The sequence below is a fragment of the Notechis scutatus genome, chromosome 4 (assembly GCF_049901735.1).
Source record: "Notechis scutatus isolate UNSWTSFEM ecotype Mainland chromosome 4, rNotScu1.2, whole genome shotgun sequence".
NCBI classification, from domain to species: Eukaryota; Metazoa; Chordata; class Lepidosauria; order Squamata; family Elapidae; genus Notechis; species Notechis scutatus.
Genome location: NC_142012.1, coordinates 72,690,131 through 72,710,646, shown reverse-complemented (window position 1 = coordinate 72,710,646; position 20,516 = coordinate 72,690,131). Strand labels below are relative to the sequence as shown.

The following is a 20,516-nucleotide window of genomic DNA, read 5'->3' as shown; positions in this document are numbered from 1 at the left end:
CATCCTCCTGAACAGCCTCAGTATTGGTTGCTATGATTCCAGGACAGTCATTTTAATTTTCTTAGGACTTCCTCAGAGTTAGCACAGACACATTTGTGTATTATTGAATGGCTTCCAGTGCTCCAAATCTAAAGTGATTGTGTTGTCTTTTAATCAGCCTATTATCTTACTGATGGTGTTGCAAATGAGATTATACGTACATTTCAAATCTTTCTCTGCCATTATCTTTTACCAAATATAAGTTAATTCCCTAATTCCAAAAAGTTGTTTTGTTCTATCTTACCTAGCTTCCATAAGCATGCCAAAATGTTACCTGATGTCACCAAGTTTGCCATACCTGGCTTTGAAAAAAGTAAGGTGGTAGGAGTCAGCCAGTCTTGCTAAGTGAACGTGCCAGACTCAGGTGAAGCTGGCCTTTGGTTTCCAGCCAAGAATGAACAAAATAAGACAATACACTAGCTGGAAAATCTTTTTTAAAAAAACCTTACTGGTTACAATTGCTACAGCAATTGTCTCCAGACATTGACACTAATTGCCCTCCCTCAGCAGACAATAGCTGGATATCACTTTCCAAATAATATTTGTTCCAGCCCTTAAGGGGCAGTTGGGAAGCCTTTTGGAGAGTGCCAGGCCATGTTAGCTACTGAGGAAGAGGTATAAAGATCCTTTATAGCAAGGGTCCTCAACTTTTCGGACCTCAGGGACCACTAAATTCATAATTTTAAATCCCGCAGACCACTAATATAAATTCAGTGCGCAGCTCACTGAAATGCCTGGATTCTCAATGACGGGATGGGGTCCTTCAGGCATTTAGTTTGACTGCCTGTTTCTGCAACCTTAAACACTCAAAGAGCCATTTGGACCTGTTCATTTCTCTGTTTATCTGTAAAGTTTTTTTTACTATAATTTTAGTTTTTTCTTTGTTTATTTCCAATCCTGCAACTTATCCATATTCTTCAATTTTCCCTATCAATCTGGCGCCAGTTTCTAATGGTTCTTCTTTTTAATATTTACAATGGACATGTGATAAAGCAAAGAAATATTGGAGTAGGATTCACATCTTAATACAGAACATTAAGTGATTATAAAGATAAAACCAGATACTTTTCTTTTGGGCTTAATGGATAAATAACTTGAAAAAATGGAACTTTGATGTTATATATGCTGATAGCAGTAAGAATATTTTATCTACAAAAATGGAATGATATTTTGATTCCCACAATGGATGATGACTGCAAAAGTTGATGGAGTTTAGCAAAGAAGGTTAAATTGACTGCTTTGAGTAATGGTTGATAGCTTTATCAGCTATGTATAGTTTTTGCATACAAGTAGACAAGATATTTCACCCATCATGCATACTGTTAAGTTTGATACTTCCACTTATCTCACATCCAAACATGTTAATGGCATAGATTGGAAATGAATTCTATGAAAGCTTGCCTCAAAGCTTTGTGTGGAGACAAACTGATATTCTTGTAATACGCCAAAGCTATTTGGAAGATCCATGCTGAAGAATCTTCTTCCTGGTGTTTTTTCTGCAAGTGCAGGGTCTGCTTTATTTTTTCCAGATCAATTGAGTGTTGGTCCATTGGTTACAAACAGGAATTGACTAGCCAACTTGTCGCCCAAGTCTGACGTTGTGGGCTGAGAGAGAGTGACTGACCCAAAGCCACACAGATGGCTTTCATGTCTAAGGCGTTACTAGAACTCACAAACCACTAAATCTAACTAGTTTTCATGCTAAAGATTGCACACCACTATCCAGTGGTAACAAACAATTGTTTAATTTAACTTTAAAACATAGCATTTGCACACATAATCAACCAAACTATTTAATGCAGTAGTCCCCAACCTTTGTGGCTTGGTGGCCCAGCTTTGGGGTGGGAGAGGGGAACTATCCATGTGAGCGGCAGGCTGGTGGTGCACAAGTTGAGTTGTGCACACTGTGGCTGGCCATCCACTTGTGCGGCCCAATTACAAATAGCCCACAGTCCGTTCGTGGGGATCCCAGTTCTAATCTGTTAAGAGTTTGCAGCAGAAATTTCAAGTCCAGAAAACACGCAGATGACTGACTCAGCAGGATCATTAACTTCTTTATAAACATAATAATATAAGTAAAGTTATTATATCATTTGTAGATTATTAGATAGATTATACCATTTGTAGACTATTTCAACGTAACATAAGCAAAAACACAAGCAGAGCAGCTCACAGCAGAATTCAGTTTCAACAAGCAAGCAAGAGCCAAGCCACACCCAGCTCTCTGTCAGCTCTCATTGGCTGGTCTGTTGCCATGCTTACTCGCTGACTTTGTTAACCATGTCTCTGCCAGTTAATGAATATTCTCTGACATAATCTATTAGATATTCTACCAGAATGAAATATGAATTTAAGCACTGTAAACAGGGTATACCCCAGCCTCTTACTTCAAACTATCCCCACAGCCATTTAGTTCTTTTATGGTGGTAGAAGGCAAATCAACTATTAAATTGTTGTTCAGAATTAATTTGGGAAGGGGTCACATTTCTATTGATTTAAAAATTGGGCAAGATAATAATGGTCAAGATCCAGTTGGCTCAAAAGTGAATTTTAGGTTTTCTTCAGATATAAGCAGCATAATATTTGATTTAGTTTTGCTTGCATATTTTTGTTGTGCCTATTCAAAATGAGTTCTAGTTTGTTTTATGTATAACCACATTGTTTTCTTTTTGCCCTCTTCATCCATATGTTATGTAATCATAATTATATGTAAATTAAACTGTCTTTCCTTAAAATTAGAAAATGGTAAAACAATTGAAATAAAAGAGAGAAACAAAGTCAATAAACAAAATCAAATTAAGAAACTTAATAGATACATTTTTCATAGTCCTTGACTTGCAGTATTTTGTTCAGTGACTGTTCAAAGCAGAAGTGGAATTCAGCAGGTTCTGACCAGTTCTGGAGAACCGATAGCGGAAATTTTGAGTTGTTCGGAGGACCAGCAAATCCCACCTCTGACTGGAGATTTTACAGCATCTTTCCCCTGCCGCGCCCACCAAGTCATGCCCACAGAACAGGTAGTAAAAAAATTTGAATCCCACCACTGGTTCAAAGTTACAACAGCTCTGAAAAAAGTGACTTATTACCGTTTGTCACACTTATGACTGTTGCAGCATCCACGTGATCACATAATCGAAATTCAGATGCTTGGCAGCTGCTTTCATATTTATGATGGTTGCAGTGTTCCAGGGTCATGTGATCAGCTTTTGCAAACTGCTGACAAGCAAAGTCAATGGTAAAGTCACATTCACTTAACAGCTGGGTTACTAACTGAACAATTGCAATGATTTACTTCAAAACTGGGCCAGGAAAAATAATAAAATGGGGCAAAACTTAGTAAACAGAAAATTGGGTTCAATTGTGGTAATAATTCAAGGACTACTTATATTGCATAAGAATTAAATACTTTTATTTTAGCAGTATAAGCAAGTTTGTACTTTATTGTATCTTGAGATGTGTTTTTTCACTGATAAAACTAATAAAAATAAAACTTACAATTGTATATATTTTCTGTCATAATGTGAAAGTGCTATGGAATTTGGAGGATTTCCTGTGTTACAAGCAATGAACAATTTATTGTTCAGTTTTATCTTCATCACTTTGGCCATTTTTATTATCCCTTTCCTTCCTGTTGAAACCCTTGTTTTAAAAGGGTTTAAATCAAATGTTTAAAAAGGATATAAAACAAAATCAATCACAATGTTCCAAATGTGTTTATATAATTTGGAACCTTGTGATTGGTTTATACAAGATCAGAGTTTGGCAAACCATGACCCATGGGCCAAAACATACCTACCCATCTCTTCTTATATGGTCCATGAGCAGACATATAGCAGATCTCCAGGCCCAAGTACAGGTAGTCCTCGACTTATGAACACAATTGAGCCCAAAATTTCTCTTGTTAAGTAAGACATTTGTTAAGTGAGTTTTGCCTCATTCCCACAGTTGTTAAACTGAATCATTGCAGTTGATAATTTAGTAACCTGGTTATTAAATGAATCTGGCTTCCCCATTGACTCTGCATGACAGAAGATTGCAAAAAGTGATCACGGGACTTGGGACATAGCAACGGTCATAAATATGAACCACTTGCCAAGCGCCTGAATTTTGCTTCAAAGGTTGTAAGAGTGAAAAACAGTCATAAGTCACTTTTTCACTGCTGTTGTAACTTTGGTCACTAAATGAACTGTTGTAAGTCGAGGACTATCTGTATCAGACAATTTCCTAAGGCAAGAAGCAGAGATGAGAGAAGAGGACGAGGCATCAGGAAACCAAAAATTGTTTGCTGAAAGCCATAAATTCATTGTACCAAAATTTACAGCTTCTGTCCAGGAGGTACTCAGTGTAATAATATGGATTGTTCCCATGCTGTTGTTGATTTTCACTATTTGTTGCTAGTTTTGTAACTTTGTGTACTTATCTATAGATAATAAAAAGAAATACTTTGTTTAGAATATTTTGAAATCAGTTTAAATATGTGAGATAAGTTAGTATTTTTGTGTATTTGCAACATAATTATAATGAAGACAATAGTTTAATATTTCTGCCTATAGTGGAAGAGTTTTGGATTGTAATCTATATTTCATTTCTATAATTTTTTAAAAATAACTTGCATTATGACAGTGAGCAGAGAGAAAGAATGTGTATTATGGGAACATATTCCAGAGTGCGATAGCATACTGGCAAAGTCAGTCTTTGTCACTTTAAAAAAATACCCTGTTTATTGGAGGAGGTGCGATTTCTTAAGAATCAGGTGCATGTCTAAAGCAATGATGTCATCTTTCCTACTGGACCTGCTTGAGAGAGAGGGATTCATGGGAGGAAATTATTTCCTAAATGCAGATTCCTGGCTGAGAGGAATAAAGAGTAATTGAATATAGGCAGTTTGTGAGTATGAATAATTAACTACTGTATTCAGGAATGACTAGCCATGTGAAGATGATACAATAATCTTTATGTGCAAATATGGACAGTGAGGTATTCAGATACATATATACTTGCTACCAATGCTTTAGAGGTAACCATTCACATTTTCCTTCCTAGTGAAGGAACTGTCATATGCAGGTTTTTTTTAAAAAGAAAACATGCTTTGTGGCTTATTCCAGAATTTTGCCTGTTTCAGACTTGAAGGCAATGCTGGAGTACTCAAATATAATACAGTTCTGTATATAAACAAAACTGTAGTCTTTAAGTTCTACTTGTAGAACTGAAGTTTTTATTTAATTAAAGTATTGCAAATGTAATGCATGCAAATTGATTTTTATTTGTAACTGCTTTCATTTATTTTGGGTTTTTTTTTTATATTACCTGTATACCTCTGTCGTGATCTAGATGATGTCTTACTTCATAATCTGATTGTATGTGATGCAATTAATTTGAATTTAAAATATGAGAGAAAGGCTAAAATTTACCTGAATATACTATTCGTTAATTTTCTTGTGATTTGCTAAGCAATACATGCTATTTGTTTGCATTTATTTGGGGAGTAATAGAGGCCTCACAAGACTTTTCAGGATTTACAACCTTATTAAAAACTTGATGTTTTCTTGGGAGGCTTAGAAATTTTGTGTAGAATAAAAATTACTTCAATACATAGACTAGAAAAACAGCAATCGTGCATGTAACTTTAGTGAATTTTGTAAATATAAATATGAGATGTCATGTTCGCTGTTGACAGAAAATTACTGTAACTAACAAGAGAGGAGGGAAATATTATGTACTCTGGGAATGACCTTGGAAGACCAGAAGGGGGTGTGGAAAGAAATATGCCTAGAGAACAATCAGATCAAAGGGTGAGAAGCCTGCCATTGAATAATAGGTGAGAAAGAGACTTAAAAAGGATTCCCTAACTCAGGGGTGGGCAAACTTTTGGCTCGGGGGCCGCATTGACTTTTAAAATTTGACAGACGGGCCGGGTCAGCACAAGAATTTTTGGGAATCGCCCCCACCCTTCCCCCTTCTCCTCCTTCCCCTCCCCTCGGAGGCCCCCTGAGTCAGGAGTTGCTACCGCCGGCGCGGCTCCGCGGCTCAGTCCCGCATTGCCTCGGAAAGGGAAAGGCAAAAGGAAGAGCTGCGGCGGTGCTTTGAAAGCGGGAGCAGCGGCACCAGAGGCTCAGGCTCAGCGGCTCCTGGTTTTGCCTTTTCCTTCCCAAGGCAACGCTGGGACTGGAGCCGCACGGAGCTGCGCCGGCGGTAGCAACTCCTCACAGCCCCAGCCAGACACCTGAGCGGAGCCGGGCGGAACTGCCTGTTGCTGCTGCCGGAGCACCGCCGGTCGCCTCCTCCAAGCAGCCTGCCCGCCCACCGGGCTTCCCCTCTGCCGCGCGGCTCGGGGCCAGGCGCGAGCGCCCACGAGTTAAAGGAAGCCGAAAGTTGCTGGGAAGTTGCTCGGGTGCTGGGAGCAGGCTTTTAAAGTGCCGCCCGAGCAAAGTTTAAGCAGCCCGCCTGCCCGCCGGGCGGAACCCTTCCTGCTCCTCGGCGGAAGACGCTCCAGCCTGCAAACTTTGCCTTTGCAAAGTTTAAGCCTGGAAGCCCCGGAAACCCAAGCAACTTCCCAGCAACTTTGGCTTCCTTTTAACTCGCGGGCGCTCATGCCTGGCGGAGGGGAAGCCTGGAGCCTCCTCCAAACAGTCCGCCCACCCGCCCGCCGGGCTTCCCCGCCGCCGCGGCTTGGGGCCAGGCGCGCGCCCGCGAGTTAAAAGGAAGCCAAAAGTTGCTGGGAAGTTGCTCGGGTTTCCGGGCTTCCAGGGCTTTGCAAAGGCAAAGTTTGCAGGCAGGAGCGTCTTCCCGCCAAGGAGCGGGAAGGGTTCCGCCGGGCGGCGGGCTGCTTGAGCGGGCTGCTGTGCGGCTCGGGCGAGGCGTGAGCGCCCGCGAGTTAAAAGTTGCTGGGAAGTTGCTCGGGTGCTGGGAGCAGGCTTTTAAAGTGCCGCCTGAGCAAAGTTTAAGCAGCTCGCCCGCCCACCGGGCGGAACCCTTCCCGCTCATGGCGGGAAGACGCTCCAGTCTGCAAACTTTGCCTTTCCAAAGCCCTGGAAGCCCGGAAACCCGAGCAACTTCCCAGCAACTTTCGGCTTCCTTTAACTCGCGGGCGCTCGCGCCTGGCGAAGAGGAAGCCCGGAACCTCATCCAAGCAGCCTGCACGCCCGCCCGCCGGGCTTCCTTCCGCCGCGCGGCTCGGGGCCAGGCGCGGCGACCGCGAGTTAAAGGAAGCCGAAAGTTGCTGGGAAGTTGCTCGGGTGCTGGGAGCAGGCTTTTAAAGTGCCGCCCGAGCAAAGTTTAAGCCTGGAAGCCCCGGAAATCCGAGCAACTTCCCAGCAACTTTCGGCTTCGTTTTAACTCGCGGGCACTCGCGCCGCCCCACAACAGCCTGATCCAAGCAGCCCGCCCGCCCACCGGGCGGAACCCTTCCCGCTCCTCGGCGGGAAGACGCTCCAGCCTGCAAAGTTTGCCTTTGCAAAGCCCTGGAAGCCCCGGAAACCCGAGCAACTTCCCAGCAACTTTCGGCTTCGTTTTAACTCGCAGGCGCTCGCGCGCCCTGAGCCGCACGGCGGAGGGGAAGCCCGGAGCGCCGCTGGGTCGCCTCCTCCAAGCAGCCCGCCTGCCCGCCGGGCTTCCCTCCGCCGCGGCTCAGGGCCTGGCGCGAGCACCCCAGGCATGATATTCTTCCGATTAAAATCAGAATTCCGATTTTTTGGGAATCGCCCCTCCTTTCCCCCCACTCCTTCTTCTCCTCCTTCCTCCCCTCGGAGGCCCGAGTCAGGAGTTGCTGGCGCAGCTCCAGCTCAGTCCGCGTTGCCTCAGGAAGGAAAGGCAAAAAGGAAGAGCCACGGCGGCGCTTTGCAACGGCAGCAGCGGCTCCTGGTTTTGCCTTTCCCTTCCCGGGCAACGCGGGACTGGAGCCGCGTGGAGCTGCACCGCGGTAGCAACTCCTGACAGCCCCAGCCGGATACCAGAGTGGAGCCCGGGCGGTGCGGAGCGGAGGCCGCTGAGCGGCAGGAAAAGGGAGCTGGGCCAGCCACAGACCAGCCTCCGTGCAACACGTCGTCGCCCGCCCCGGCGAGGAAAGCAGCGGGCACTCCCGGGCGCGCGGCAGGGGTCTCTTTGGCCGGCCCCGATTTTTTTTCAGAGCGGAATATCATGCCTGGCGCCCGCGAGTTAAAACGAAGCCGAAAGTTGCTGGGAAGTTGCTCGGGTGCTGGGAGCAGGCTTTTAAAGTGTCGCCCGAGCAGGACCGCCGAGCCGGGAAACGGGCACCAAGGCAGGGCAAGGCTCCACCAGCAGCGGCCTAGCTTTAGGTGGCTCCAAGCAGCCCGCCCGCCCGCCGGTGGAACCCTTCCCGATCCTCGGCGGGAAGACGCTCCAGCCTGCAAGCTTTGCCTTTGCAAAGTTTAAGCCTGGAAGCCCCGGAAAAAGGGGGGATCGGCGGGGACTCACCTTCGGAGAGGTCGCACTCGAAGGTGATTTCGAACTCCCAGCCGAGGCCTTTGCAAATTTCTTTTCTTTCCTACCCCTAGATCGCTCCGCACTGTTTTGCAGCTTTGGGGGCCATGCGGCACAGGGCAATACGCCACACCTAGTGATTTTTTTCAGGGGCGGGCGGATTGGACAGACCAATGGCAGTTATTTTTTTTCAGGGCGGGCCGCATTGGACAGACCAACGGGCCGGATGTGGCCCCCGGGCCGTAGTTTGCCCACCCCTGCCCTAACTAATCAGGTGATAAAAAGAGATGGTGGGAGATTTGTATTTTCAGGCTTGCACAATATTCTTTTAATGTAGTTTTATAATAAAATAGAGTTAGCTCATCTTTTCATGTATCCTGTCTGGTTTTTCTTCTCTCTGGAAGGACAAAAGATCCTATAATTTGTCTTCCCCCATATCCCAATAGCTTCCTTGGATTTCAGCATGGGGAACCCAAGAGATCCTTGTCATCAAGAGAGAGGCAGAGAAGAAGGGATCATGGGGTGTGCTTTTACTGTGGGATTTCAGGGCACATAGGCAGATCATGCCCAATAAAAGCACCAGCAGCTGTCACCTCAACTGGAGCAAACATTTACAAGATGCCTTGTGTATTCTTGGGGAGTTACTGGAAGAAGAAGGGATATAATCTAACAGTTATATTTTGTTCTCACAGACCATAATCTGTTTCCCCTGGAAACCTGGGGCAGGGGAATGAGTCTGAAGGGGAGGGTGATTTATTAGAATGTGAGAAGACCTTGGAAGATGGGAGAAAGAGATGCTGCCTAGGGAATGATCAGATAAAAGGGGGAAGAGCCCACTCAATAGCAAGGAGAAGAAAAGAAACTTAGAAAGGTTCTGTCTGAATAATCAAGCTGTAAAAAGAGACACTAGGAGATTTGTATTTCCAGACTCACAAGTTTCTGTTAATCTAGCCTTAGTATAGAGTTAACTTATCTTATCATGTTTTCTATCTGGTCTACTTGGGAGTCTGACAATGACTGAATGAAATCCCAGTTGAATCTATCTGGATATCTTATGGAGTATGTCTGAATCTACAGGTAGTCTTTATGTAGCAACCACAATTGGGACCACTGTGACAGTGCTAAGGATCCTAGGTCAGTTTTCCTTTACTTTACAGACCTGTAAAGGTCATAATTGTCAAGATTAGTCATAAAGTTACTTTTTCATCTCTTGTAACTATGAACACTCTACAAGGCAGTCACTAAATAATCTGTGTGTAATTAAATGATAATACATGATATAAATAAAAAAGCAATGAGCAGCTGTATGACATTTCTTCAAAAGCTGTTGTTTATTATACATATAAAGTATAATTTCTTGGCTACAAAGATTTTACTGAAAATTTTTGTCATTAACTTTCAGAAAATCATTCTTCTTGAAATTTACCTTTCTGCTTTCTACCCATTATCCCACTTGGTCAAGATCTTTCTGATCTTGACATTGTCTTCTAAGGTCTCCTCTGTCATTGTGTCCACAAATAAATAATGATGTTGTCTAGCTCCTCATTAATATGTTGAACAACACAGGACCACGTTCAACATTTGTTTCCAGCATGTTAGTGAGTTCATTTGTTGGGTACCGATAGTCAACCACCTCTGTATTTAATTATCTTACAGTCTGTCTTATTTTTCATTCTTCCTTACTAAGATATCATGGGACATTTGGTCATGTAATACTTGCTGAAGTCTAGGTGCACCATGATCATCACATTCTCCTCCATGCTGCATCGAGAGCCCAGGATGGGTTGACTCCTTCCTATGACGTCATAACTGAGTCTGTACTAAGATATAAAAGCCAGCCCCCGGGAGAGACCCCAGTTTTTGACTCAGCTCCTTTCAGTCAGTAGCTGTGTCTCTGAAAGCATTCTGTTAGATAGCAATCACCAGCGATCTTCAGTACTTTTTTCCTCGCTTCAAGCAGCTCCCAGGGATCTGGGCAGCTGCTCTTCCAGGAGAGCAGGGCTCTCTCTCTCTCTCTCCTGCAATGTTGGGAGCAGCTTTACAGAGCTCTGTGCAGGCAAGCTGGGCAGTGTCTGCAGACCTCCCCCATGCCTGCAGTTTGGAGCGATCGTAAACATGATCAGCAAACTGATAAGAGCTCAAGCCAGCTGATCGTGTAGCTGGTTGCTGTGTTTTTCCCTTGCTGACTTTGCTCGGGGCTCTGTATAGCCTAAGGAGCGATTCTTAAATCTTGGAGCCTGCTTTCCTGTAGTCAGTGGCCATCTTGGATTCAAGCCTTCCACCACGAGGTGAGCGGCCATTTTGTAAGCCCGGGGGCCATTTATACCGTAAGGGGCTTAATAGAAAAATTTCTAAACAGCTTCTTTCCAATGCAAGAGCCTTTATTTTACAAATGGAGCAAGATAAGGCTCTGGCAGAGCTCCCCCCCCAGTGGAACAGTCTCTTAAGCCCAATAGGAGAAAAAGACATTGGCAACGCACCCAATCAGTCCAGAGGGAGGTGGCTGCTAAAATCAAAGCTAAGGCTCTAGCCCCTAAGAAGACAACTCAGGCTGAATTGAGGGCAGAGAAGCGCAGACATGCAGCTCTAGAGAGGCAGTTCAACAGAACTATTCAACAGAAGGGAGTGCAACTACAGCATGTTTCAGGTGATACTGTGGGCCCCAACCAAGCCCTCCCAGGGAGGAGAAGTTATCTATGAGCCTTTCCATCCTCCATCCTGGTCTCCTGAGGCTCTTGTTGTAGAGTCAGATCCTCAGGATTTAAGCAGATCTGGGCCTTATTTCCAACAGGCTTCTGTGCCCTATGCTCCTCCCCCTCCCTTCAGGCCTTGAACCTCTCCTCAATCGAGGCCTGAAGCCACCTTCTCTCCCACAGCAGCGGGCCTTCTGCCTTCTGCCTCTACCTTTGAGCATAGACCAAGGCATATCCAAGATGTAGTCTCATCAGCCATTAGGCAGGGATTGGCTGAAGGCTTCAAGCAAATTCTTCAACCTCTGGAAAGGGTTCAGGCCCTTCTCCCTTCTCAATCTATAAGTTCCTTGCCTCATCATCCTGATTTACACAGGCCTCAGGACCTCAGGGTCCATTCTTCTCTACCAGAATGGGAGGAGGTTGATGAGGAAGGAAGGCCTTCACCATCTGAACACAGTTACTCTTCTCATTCAGAGTGTGAAGAGGGTGAGATTTTTGACCAAAATCTTTCAGAGGAAGAGTATTATCGCCCAGAGCAGACATCCTCTGCATTGGTCTTCAAACCTACTCTCTTCAGGCCATTACTCAGCAAGGCCTTGGTCACTGCCAAGCTGTCACCAGAGGAAGTGGCTCCCGAGCCACAAGGAAATCCCTCTAGCCAAGGGGATTCGCTCTTCTCCAAGCCTGTAGTGCATGCAGAGGTTTTGCCTTCCCCCATTTTGTTCCTGGACATGGTCAAGGAACAGTGCGCTTCTCCTTCGGCAGGTCCTCGCCCATCTTCTCTGGATAAACGTTTCTACAATGTCAGCGCAGCTCTGGACAATGCCCTGGCAGTGCCTTCTGTTGACATTCCGGTTCTGGCCTCGTTCTCATCTTCTGGCATTCCCACGGAGCCAGAAGATATCCTGAAACCGGATGATAAACGTTCCGAACAGACCCTCAAGCGCAATCACCAGGCTGCTGCTTGGGCTGTTCGGGCTTCAACAGCAGCATCCTTCTTCACCAGGGCATCCATACGGTGGCTGCGCCAACTCCAGAATAGATTGCCTGCTTCTGACCTTCAGTCTCACCAAGACCTTAATAAGATTATTGCAGCAGCGGAATTCACTGCAGATGCCACTCTCAATTCCACCAAATTTGCATCCAAGGCCATGGCATCTTCTGTAGCAGCAAGAAGACTTTTATGGCTCCGAAATTGGCAGGTGGAGTCATGCCGAAAATGGAAGCTGGCTTCAGTTCCTTTCGCAGGCGATAAGCTTTTTGGAGATGCTCTGGAACCTTATCTCATCGAAACCAGAGATAAACGTAAAATTCTCTCTTCCTCTGGGAAGAAAGCCAACTATCGCCCTGTTCCTTATCGCCCTCCTGCCTTCTGAGCGGAGACCTCATCTCGCTTCCCCCGCTCTCACAGGCCATACTCCCAACGCCAAGACCAACGGGCGGAAACATCTGGCAGGCAACAACCTTCTACTGGTAAACAGCCCTTTCGGGGGAGAGGGGGTCATTCCTTCCATTGCTCTAAGTAATCCCTCATTCTCCCCACCCATCGGAGGTCGCCTAGCCTTCTTTGCCTCCAAATGGGAGGAGTCAACGATGGATGCCTGGGTGCTCAGCACTATTAGGTCAGGGTTACAATTGGACTTCCTAACCCCACCCCCCAAATTTTTTTTGATCTGTCCTGTGTCTTGGGACATTTCCAGGCAAGCCCTCATGAATCAGGCCATTCAGCACCTTCTTGAAATCAGGGCTATTCAACCTGTTCCCCCGTCTCAATGGGGACGTGGGCTTTACTCTCGCCTTTTCATCGTTCCCAAAGCCTCAGGGAGGTGGTGAGCCATCCTTGATCTAAAATTTCTCAACCAATTTGTAAAATACAGGCGATTTAAAATGCAGACTCTGCATTCTATTTTAGAGAGCGTTCGGGAGGGCGACCTCCTCTCTTCCATTGATCTCACTGAGGCTTACCTCCACATCCCGATTTGGCCTCATCATCGCCAGTTTCTCCGTTTCTGTCTCCTCTACGCCTTTCCCCTGCTTCCCATCATTCCGGCAGTAATTTGGAAGATGTTGGAGGAACGGGCGGCGCTCCTCCTCCTGGTACCCTATTGGCCAAGGAGGCCCTGGTTTGCGGACCTGGTCAACCTATCGGTGGCTTCTCCTTGGAGGATCCCTGCCCATCTAATCTCCCTTCACCAGGGGGCCCTGCTCCATCCAGAGTCACAGTGGTTCAAGCTGACCATGTGGCACTTGAGCAGCAGCGGTTAGAGGAGGCTGATCTTCCAGAAAGAGTCATCCTCACTATCCTGGCTTCTCGCAAACCTTCTACAAGGCGCATCTATGATGCCACCTGGAAGGCTTTTTCCCGATGGTGCCTCAGGGAGGGTCTTTCTCCTGCTTCAGCCCAGTTGGCAGAAGTTCTTAGCTTCCTTCAGCATGGGCTAGAGAAAGGTTTGGCCCCCAACACCTTACGCAGGCAGGTTGCAGCCCTCTCCTCAGTCCTTTCATGGGGTTCGCTTCCTTCCTTATCCCATCTCACTTCAGTCAGGAGGTTTTTGAAAGGGGCTTCCAACCTACACCCTCCGGTGGTTCACAGGTATCCTTCCTGGGACCTTCATTTGGTCCTTAATGCCCTTACAAAGCCCCCCTTTGAACCCCTTAGAACAGTGTCTCTCCATTTCCTGACTCTGAAGGTAGTGTTCCTTGTTGCCATCACTTCTTCCAGGAGGGTTTCCGAGCTTGCTGCTCTTTCCATCAGACAGGACCTTTGTTCCTTTCACGATGATAGGGTTGTTCTTCCTCTGGACCCCTCATTTATTCCGAAGGTTAACACCTGGTTTCACAGGTCCCAGGACATTGTTTTGCCTGACTTCTGTCCTCTCCCACACCATGACTTAGAGCGGCAGTGACACACGCTAGACGTAAGAAGGGCTCTTAGAATATACATTAAGCACACTTCCTCCTTCAGGAAGTCGGAAGCCATGTTTGTTTCCTTTTTCCCTTCTCACTTGGGGCACAAGGCCTCTTCTCCTACTATTAGCAGGTGGGTCAGGTCTTGCATTGAGCAGGCCTACAAAGCTGCAGCCCTTCCGGTTCCCCGAGGTCTTGACGGCACACTCTACCAGAAGCGACCCAAGCATCCTTGGAGGAGATTTGTCGTGCGGCCACATGGACATCCCCATCTCCTTTCATCAGACACTACTGTCTGGATGCTTTTGCCTCAGCGACTGCAGCCTTCGGTAGACGGGTGCTTCAACAAGTGGTTCCACAGTCGGTGTGATGAGCCAGACGAAGACCTGCCCGTGGATATGCAAGCTTTGATATGTCCCATCCTGGGCTCTCGATGCAGCATGGAGGAGAATGGGCATTGGTAGAAGTTACTGTGAATGCCCTTTCTATCTATGCTGCGAGAGAGCCCAGCCCCTCCCTTGATTCGTCTGGAGAGGGTAAGACATATTTCTGTATTTATTTTGGGCTTTCAGAGACACCTTTCAGTCTGTCAAGTATCTTCACCAAAGCTGGGGTCTTTCCTGGGGGCTGGCTTTTATATCTTAGTACAGACTCAGCTATGACATCATAGGAAGGAGTCAACCCATCCTGGGCTCTCTCGCAGCATAGATGGAAAGGGCATTCACAGTAACTTCTACCAACGCCCATTTCTGAATGTGATTATTGAATTGATTATCAAAAATAAGAGAGCAAGTTGATTTAGTATGACTTATTCTTGATGATCTCATGGGGGCCACTGCCAATAGTGCATTTTTTTCCCCTAAATGTTCCAAAACAAACCTCTTAATAATAATCAGTTCCAGAAGTTTGCCACATATTTACAGGTTGACAACCTGTATTTGTGGGATCCCCCCCTATTTTTTTAAGTTAGGAAGAATGTGACCAATCCTCCATGATTTCTCAAAAATCACAGAAATGAACTTCAGTGGGATATCTGCAAGCTTCTTCAAGACTTTCAGATATAATTTATCTGGTCCTAGAAATAAACAAGTTAATGTTAGCTAGATGTTCCGTGTCTTTTTACTTAACTTTAGGTTACCACTCCTTGTTTGTGTCAGTTGTTTTTCTTAGGTCAGTTTCTCCTTTTTCAGGTAAGTCTCTACTCCAGAACATCTGAAAAATCTGGCATTATCCTGATCTTATTCCTGTTCTGGCAAATTATAGCACACCCATATAGTAATATTGTTTCTTTCTCCGTAGAACTGCTCCGAGCATCCAGAGAGTGGGAGGTGCTCTAGTCTTCACTCTTACAGGCTGAGCTATAATTGAAGGAACGCTCCTCCTCCTCCACGTGACTCCTCCATGCGTTCCCCCAGTTTTAGCTCAGCCTCGCAGAAACAGGCAGCTCTAGCAGTTTTCTCCTTGGCCGATCCAGGTTTCTTTGCATTAAATCTCAGGTTTGATCTTTCCTTGTGTTTCCTCCTTGGTCCCTGCGCATTTGGGTTGTCTTAAATTGGTGAAAGGAGCGAATTTTCGCCCCTCAGGGGGGAGATACGGGGGTTTTAGAGCCTTTCGCTCCCCCCACCCCCCCCCACTCTGGTGCCTGCCGCTTTTTAAGCTGTGCTGCCTCAGCAGCTGCTTGTATTGTACACTTTATAGCGTTTTGTTGTGCCTTCCCCCCACGAATGCAGTAGAGAGAGGGCGAGCTCTCTTCTCTTCAGGCCCCTCGTTCTGCCTGCTTTTCGGCAGTTTTTATTGTTGTTGAGGGGCTTTCCTTCTTCTCTGGGCCTCGCGCTGGTCCCGGCGGCCATTTTGGGCGTGCCTCATGGCCGGCCGCCATTTTGTTTAGCTGTAGAGTTTGCTGCAATGATTTGGGAGGCTTATGACAGGACCGGCAGGCCTGTTTGGAGGTTTCTTTTCTGAAGGGGTATTGTGGCTCTGTGCCCTGTTGCCCGTTGATTTCTCTGTTGGTTTGTTTCCGCAGCCTGCTCAGAGGCGGAAGGAGAGGCACCTACTCCCATGTTGCTTGGGAGGCTGCCTCAGGAGGCTTATTTTTACCTATTTTTGCCTTTTTTTGTTAGAAAAATATAAAACAAGTGGTTATCTGGCCTCAGCATTCATTCGGTCTATTGGCTCTTGGATATAAAAAACCTTTTTATGTACTCTCAAGTGAAATAAATAGTAATATATTTTTCCTTCTATTTGGCATTTTCTGCAGTTTAGTTAGGCCCTTTTTGGCCTCACCTCTTATGTTAATAATAATAATAATACTAATAATAATAATAATAATAATAATAATAATAATAATAATAATAATAATATAAAATAAAATAAAATAAAATAAAATAAAATAAAATAAAATAAAATAAAATAAAATAAATAAAATAAATTTAAATTGAACATATATATTACGATACAACCAAAAAATATTTTTACCAAAAGGGGGACGCGGCCCAACGATAGGATATCCGGCCCACATTATAGGCCGTACACCTAGGCGTGCCAACCGCCTCTTTATTTAATATTGCTCTGTACCTGGTATTTTATCATGGCAGAAGTCAATCCCAGAGGTCCTTCCTTGAAGGCTAAGTCAGAGACGCACCATTTGCGCAAAAGGGCCAAGGACTCATGCAAGGCTTCTCAAAGAAAAAAAGATAAAACGCCTTAGGCGACCAAGGCTTGGGGAAGGAATTCTTTAAACGTTCAAAGGGCTCTCAATCTGTAACCCCAGTTCCTAATTTTCCCTCTGCTTCCACATAACCCACCCCTCTGCCAGAACAACTTTCTCCTCTCAGGCGCAGTTCACCTGTTCGGGGCCTCCAGGTCTCCCGGGCACTGAGACTACATTCACGATCGCTGCTGGCTTGTGACCAGAGGAACCATCTGCGGTCCTTATTCCAGACAGCATTAGAGAATGGAGGCAGTTGGCCATCCGCCGAGGGATCGCGGAGGGTATCCAACAGATGACCAGACCAGGTCCTCAAGCGACGGTTCCTGATGCTGAATCAGTCTCTGGCAGATACCTCCCCAAACCGGAACTTCACCATGGTCAGGTATTTCCCCAAAGGGGATATTCCCTTTCCAGAAGGGGTGGAGGAAGTGGAGATGGGCCTCGTGCCCTTCAGGGAAATGGAAGGATCAGATAAGGGGTCCTTACACTATTCTGAACCTCTGACCAGCCCGCATTCATGGGCTTGTTTGAACCCCATTTGTTTCCAATCCTTGCTAATCAAGACGAATGATATTTCGGGCTTGATGTCCCAGTTACCCTCTAATGCCTCCCCAGCAGCCTCTGGAGTTCCAGAGGATCCTATTTTCAGCCGGTCGTGGAGACCGAGGTCATTCCTACTCCACTCATTTTCTCCGGCTTAGCAGCAAAACAGTTGGCCTCTTCAGCCCCCCCTTCGATCCCTCCAGTCAGTCAGAGATCTTTTATTCTCGATGCGGATCTCTCTTCCTTGCCACACACCCCAGAGGTGGATGGCTCCATAGTAAGTCTAGCATCATCCTCTACTCCAACTGGCGCTCTGGAAGCCCTAGGGCCAGAGGACAAGCGGGCCCAGACGACGTTATGTCGGGCGCATCAATCCGATGCTTGAGCCGTTTGATCAGCCACGGCTGTATCCTTCTCTCTCGATCCTCTATTAGATGGCTTCGTCAGTTGAAGCTGTATATCCCCCACTCTAACACCAGGGCGCACCAGGGCTTTTCCACGCTACGGCCGCAGCGGAATTTGCGGCCTACGCCGCTTCCGCTCCGCTAAAATTTCCTCCTGGGCTATTTCCTGTCACATTACAGCCCGGCGGCCGCTTTGGCTTAAACACTGGCAGGCGGACATTAAGACTACAGCTGAATTGGCTTCTGGTCCCATCTTGGGAGGCTAAGTATTAGTCCGGTTCCGGAACCTTGTTCATGGAGAGTCTAAATAAAAGAAATCTCTCCCATTGACCTGTCTCAGACAGGAGTCCAGAGTGTCCCAACTCTTTCTAAGGGGACCGGCCTTTTCCCCTATTAGGCTCCCTTCTTCCCCAGATTTCAGAGAACCCCGCTCTTTCGGCCGGCCTTTCAGGACCGGAGCGACACGGGTGTCAGAAACAGGAGGGAGTCAGCCATGGGAGACCATTCCGGGCGCAGGAAGTAGATCGTCCCAGCGCCCTAGATAAGGCTTCCAGCCACCTACCCCATTGGGGTCACTTCACATAGTTTGCCAACCAATGGGGATCACCCGCTTCTGATATTTGAGTTAGGGACAATGTTAGATTTGGCCTCTCCCTTGAGTTTTCAGTCCCCTCTCTGGAGCATTTCAGGGTTTCCCCTCTCCCCAGAGGCCGCACTCAAGCGTGTTCTCATGGGAACCACTATTAACACCTCACCAAGATCGAAGCCATACAGCTCGTACCATCCTTGTTCCAAGGAATGGGGTTTCTATTCCCACTTTTTCCTACTTCCTAAACACTCCGGAGACTGGAGGCCCTCCCTAGATTGAAGAGGTTTAAGGTGGTCCATCATGGTTCAAGATGCTTACACTTCGGTCCCTTAGGCAGGGCACTAGGAGGGAGACTAGCTCACCTTTCTTTGCCCTCTCAGAAGCGTACTTCCACATCCCCACTTATCCCTCATTCTTTAAATTTCTGAGACCTGGCTACACTGGTCAACCTTTTCAACAGGTGGCCCTTCCCCTTGGTCTAGCCTCGACCTCGAGGATCCTTACCAGGGTTCTGGCGATCCCATCAGTTCACCTCAGAGACTCCCCATTCACAGTCTCTATTATCTGGATGATATCCTCATGCTTTCTCTTAACAAATGTGACCCGAAGGGACGCTAGATCCATCCTCTCGATTCTTCAGGCCCATGATCTGCTTGTACAATGGGAGTAGAGTCATCTACCCCTCCCACTTGAATAGCTCACTTAGCAACCATGATTGACTCAGTTGAAGGGACGGTTTCCCCATCCCCTGAAGGATTTCTCAGTATTCAGAAATTGGTCAGGAACATTAGGCAAACAAGAAGGACGCCATTACTGGTCTTCTCTAGATTACTGTGCAATTTGGTCTCATGCTTATTCGTTTTTTTCCTGGGCCCGGCTCCATTCCAGATCTATACAGTGGTTCCTGCTACCTTATCACCGCTCTGGAAGGAGCAATTCGAGAGCCGTGGCAAGGTTCCCTCAAGGGTTTTCACATCGCTGCCTTGGCGGACCAGACCCGTGATCAACAGGGGCATCTCTTCAGGAGCCCCCAGGGGTTACCCTCACGACATGCGCCAGCCTACTCAGATGGGGGGCCCATATCCACTCGATCCCAGCTCACGGCACCGGGTCAGCATCCGAGCAAAGGTGCAGTATAAACTGGCGGAGGTTTCACACAGTATACCCGGCTCTACGCACTTTCCTTAAGTATGCGGGCGCCTCGTACTGGTCCTGGCAGACATTACGACCAAGGCGCATATAAACCAACAAGGGGGGCAGACATGACATCCGTCTCACGAGGGAGGCCGAGCGTCTCTGTCGCTGGGCGGGGACCAACTGGTTGCCCGTCAGAGCAGATCACATTTTGGGGGTCTCAACATTCGGCCAGACGGGTTGAGCAGGGCCACCTTAGACTAGGCAGGATGGCGCCTCCCTTCCTCCCTGCTAAAATTAATAATGCAGAGGAGGCCTCAGCGATATTAGGCCACTCCCTAGGGACCTATTCGCGTCCCGGCTCAATGCCCAGGTACCGGGATTCTTCTCCAGGTACTCCCCAAGGGGCAGAGAATCACAACGCTTTACGTTGGTCCTGGCCCACCGAGCTCTCTTACGCAATTTCCCCACTACCGCTAATCCCCAAAGTGATCCTAAAGCTGATCCACGGGAGGGCGGAACCCCTCCTGGTTACCCTGCACCGGCCCAGGAGACCATGGTTTTTGCAGACCCTCGTAACCTTTCAGTGGGTCCTCCCTGGAGGATCCCATCGGGCAGGAGCCCGCTAGCCCAGGGACCTCTTCAGTACAAATCCTCAGTGGCTTCAGTTAGCCGTCTGGAGGTTGAGCGGGAAAGGCTAAAAGATGAGGGCCTCTCGGTCCAGGTCATCAATGCCATCCTGGCGGCAAGGCGGCCTTTGTCTACCCGCATTTATAACGCAACCTGGATTCTTTTTTGCAGGTGGTGCCATAAGCCGTCCGTTGATCCGCTCTCTCCTTCAATTGCACAATCCTGGTCTTCCTACAAGACGGGTTAGACAGGGGCCTCTCCCCCTACACCCTGAGAAGACAGGTCGCAGCCCTGTCAACGGTGGTTGCTGACAGCTCTTCTCACTCATTTTCCCACCACCCGCGCATAGGGGCTTTCCTTAGAGGGGCTTCCAATCTGCACCCCCCGGTGATTCACAGATACCCTACCTGGGATCTTAATAAGGTTCT

General features: G+C 47.1%; 1 protein-coding gene and 1 long non-coding RNA gene across 3 annotated transcripts in view; one reads left to right on the top strand and one right to left on the bottom strand.

The window, feature by feature from the left end:
* Positions 1 to 20,516, top strand: part of USP54 (ubiquitin specific peptidase 54) — a 153,725-nt gene that overhangs the window by 8,046 nt on the left and 125,163 nt on the right. Inside the window, exon 1 of one of the 2 annotated variants that reach the window (XM_087963736.1) lies at positions 4,808 to 4,930. The exons of the other annotated variant lie outside the window; for it this stretch is intronic. The gene's annotated coding sequence lies outside the window, so the exon portion shown is untranslated. Of the gene's footprint in view, positions 1 to 4,807; positions 4,931 to 20,516 lie in introns of those variants that run through there. 2 annotated transcript variants of the gene reach the window in all.
* The window catches only part of LOC148130779 (uncharacterized), a 201,150-nt gene that overhangs the window by 65,420 nt on the left and 115,214 nt on the right, over positions 1 to 20,516 (bottom strand). The window lies entirely within an intron of this gene.